Genomic DNA, 4,037 nt, shown 5'->3' with positions numbered 1-4,037 from the left:
AGATAGATAGATAGATGGGATGTTTTCCACTTTTCTCACTGAAGCAGTCCAGCGACACTAACGACACAGAGACACGGCTTTAACAGGACAGTAATTACTAAAACGAGTGCAGGCCGACGTCTTCGCCTCCTAAATCAAGGATCCTGATGAAACGTCCTCGTCTCTCCGTAAACTGGACTCAGTCAACATTTAATCTCCTTCGGGGGGAACTAACGCGGCACACAAAGGAGCAGGAAGTTGGTTTTTACGAGGAGCCTCTTGGGCCACTTGATGTAATTGAGAGGAGATGCACTCGTCCCGTTGCCTCGGAGCTCTTCAGCTTTACGGGGTTTCATCTCGTCGCCGTTATTGAGTCCTAAAACACACCTGCTCCCGCCGAGCGCCGGCCTCTAAACGCCGAGGCGCCGCTCCATTATGGCGCCCTGTAAAGTTTTAGGAGGCTTAATGTTTGTTTGTGTCTCACCTGAAAACGGCCGAGATTTAAGAGGCGCACATGGAGAAGACGAGTGACCTCTGGAAGCCAGAGCGCTGTGATGGTGGTGGAGGTTCATGCCGACACGCTGAGAGGCGTTAGAGGGAAAAACGGCACTTTGTCTGCAATAAAACCAAACTTTAAAAGGCTGTTCAGCAGAGTGTGGATGTAAACAGATCATTCAACAGAGCAGGACTGTACAGAGTTCATCTGAAGAGAAATAAAAGAACTTTAAATAAAAAAGAAGCTTTTTTCTTTTGAATTATTTACCGTTATCTCACAGATTTTCCTTGTTTTATTCAAATACCGCAATAAATATAATTATTTTAAATTAAATTTTATGTCAAATAAAGATTTAAAAAGTTAATAATAATATTTTAACACCATTCAATTACAGATTTTTCCTGTTTTATTAAATCACAGATAATATCAAGTAAAATCACAGAAAAACAAGGATTAATTAAATGTTTACACTCAAGACAAAGAAGTCTTTTTTAAAATGTATTAAAATCAGAAAAACAAGAAATATTTTTTTAAATTTAAATTTATGTCTAATAAGGAATGAAAATTTAAAAAAAAAAAAAAAAACATGGATAAAGTAATAATGAACATGTTGACTATAAAACTGTAAATAACGTCCGCTCTAAAAAGCTCCGTGTTCGTAGATCCTAATCCCAACCAGCACCAGAACCACCGCTGCATGCAGCCACTAGAACCTTTTTCTTTCCATCACGTCTCCTGAAAACATCCTGATAATCACTCTGCTGTGTTTGAGGCTAAACCTCCGGCCGTCCTCTTCTGGACAGGTTCTGGCTCTGGACCACGCCGAGGCCCGGTGGAGGGAAAATGTCGTTCCTGGACGCGGTCCAACGAGGCCGACCCAGCGGCTTGATGAACGGCGCTGTCGGAGCAGCGGCGCTAATGTGCAGGCTTTGGAGAATTATGATGAGATTAGCTTAGCGCCCAGCATTTGTTTGTGTCACTTTGGGTTTTAATGAGGGGCGGATAAGTCGACGAACGGCTCTCTGGTGGCGCCGCCGGACGTCCATGAAACAAAGTTCTGACGTGAGGAGTTGTGAGGGATCGGTGTGGAGGCCTTCGGACCTGCAGACGAGGCCGGTGGTTTCTAACCGCAGCTACAGAAACACAAGAAGCCAAACTGGAGGCCGTTTGAAGACGACGGTCAGGACGTGATGGACAGACAGGAGGTCGGTATGAATGGGTCTGTCCATTTACTATCCGGGTTCGGGTCGTGGAGGCAGCAGGTCAACGCTTTCCACATCCTCCTTGCTGACCCGAGGCGGTCCCAGGCCAGATGATCATCCTGGTCTCCTCCAGTCGGACACGCTCAGAAAACCTACAAAGGAAGTCTCCATCCGACTCAGACGTCTGAACCGTCGACCCAAAGGAGCAACAACTCGACTCCGAGCTCCCTCCGGATGTCTGAAACCCATTTCAGCAGCTTGCACCCGTGATCCCGTCCTTCTGGTCGCTACCCAGAGCTCATGACTGTAGATGAGTGTTGGAACGTAGATCGACCGATAAACCAAGATCAGTCTTCACCACAACGGTCCGGTACAACGACCAGCTGCCACCCGTCCAGCTCCTGAACAAGATCCGGAGACACTTGAACTCCTTCGCTCAGGGAAGCAGCTCCGACCCGGAGGGAGCGATCCACCGGTCGGACTCAGAGGTGCTGACTCACATCCTCCGGTGAAGGTTGCTCTGATGAAGCCTACAGAGACCCTGAGGTCCACAAACCAGAACCCATGAGCACCACAAACTGGGTCGGAGACGAGAGGCGGTTCTGGAGGAGTCAGACACCATCAACCAGGAACGAGTTGGACTTTGTGTTGAGGATGTAAAATAAGATTATAGAGGCTAGATACAAGAATATAAAATGAAATAAACTGAAATAAAGTAAAACAATATAAAATAGCCTGGATAAACAAATAAAATGAAATGACATAAAATGAGCTACATAAATAAATAAGATAAATACAATGAAATGAATAAAACAAAATGAAATAAGATAACGTGCTCGATTTAAAAAATAAAAAAAAAGATAAAAATGAGTGAGATAAATAAAATAATATAAAATAGGCTAGATAAATAAATACATTAAATTAAATAAGATTTTTTTTAAAAAGCAAGATGAATAAATAAAATAAAATTAATTAATTAAAATGAAATAAAATAAAACAAAGTAAGCTAGCTAAATAAATAAAATGTAATAAAACAAACTAAATACATAAATAGAATGAAATAAGATAAAATAGAGTAGATACATTTAAAAAATGCAAAATAAAAAATTAATGAATTAAAATGAAATGAAATAAAATAAGATAAAACAAGCCAGATAAATAAATAAAATAAAACAAACTAGACACATAAATAAATAAAATAAAATATAATAAAATAGGCTAGATAAATAGAAAAAAAATCTACTATTAAAGTACTCATAGATAGAAATAGAAGACGAGCATTTATTTAAAAAAATAAAATAGAATAAAATAAAACAAGCAATGATGAAAATAAAGTGATAAACTTCACATTAAACAGACTTAAATGTGTAAATATCTGATGAACAGGAGAAGATAATAAATATGTGACCCGATCAGAAACGTTACTGAGAAAAGTTTCTGCTCATGAAGCTGCTTCAGATCCACTCGATGTAAAAACATGAGATCTGGTCTGAACAGAACCACCGAGCGTCTGTCCTGCTCTGTTGGTGTACAGTCCCACCATCATCACCTCCTCCACCTCCTCCACCTCCTCCTCTATCACCACCTCCTCCACCTCCTGCACCTCCTCCATCTCCTCCAGCATCCGTCAGCTGCTGCAGCTGCTGGATAAATAAGAACGGCGCTTTGCTGCCAGCGTGTGAAATGGTTCTGATCCGTCTCTGCCATTAGAGAGTGGGTTCTATTATAAAGCCCTGCATTATTCAGTGAGCCTGAGAGACTGATCATTATGGATCTCAGCCCTGCTTCTCTTTTTTCTCCTTCCCTGGAGTCCGGCTCGGGCCCTGATGCATTTCTGCATCCGACCTCGGCTGCAGGCGAGAACTGTGTCAGAGCCTTAAAGAGCAGCAGCAGGACCCGGTCCTCCACAAACAGAACCAGCTTCCAGAAATAAAGTCCACAATATGGCTGCAAACCTGCTGCAGCTCTGATTGACGTCCAGCAGCACATGGAGGGAACGTGGCCGAGCATACGGCAGCTCCACGCGTAGGAACAGTGATGAACGCTGAGCAGATAGACGAGGTGAGATCAGAGCCGGAACCAGAACCTCCAGAGTCAGAGTGGACCGACCCCCAGCGAGGAGCCACCAGAGAACACAAGCAGAGACTAAAGAAGGTTAAAAACGGTCAATCTGAGGGTTTAAAACCAGTTCATGACTCCACTGAGGGGAAGAATGTTACCACTGGTTTATCTGGTTTGTGTTTTTTACATTAGGTTCAATGATTAGTCATTGTTTTATAATTCTACATGTATATAATGAAGCCTTGCTGCCTCCCACTCTGCTGACGGAGCTGTTTGAGCTGTTTGAGCTGTTTGAGCTG

The sequence above is a fragment of the Stegastes partitus genome, unplaced genomic scaffold (genome assembly GCF_000690725.1).
Source record: "Stegastes partitus isolate 25-593 unplaced genomic scaffold, Stegastes_partitus-1.0.2 Scaffold170, whole genome shotgun sequence".
NCBI classification, from domain to species: domain Eukaryota; kingdom Metazoa; phylum Chordata; class Actinopteri; family Pomacentridae; genus Stegastes; species Stegastes partitus.
This window is presented reverse-complemented; position numbering follows the sequence as displayed.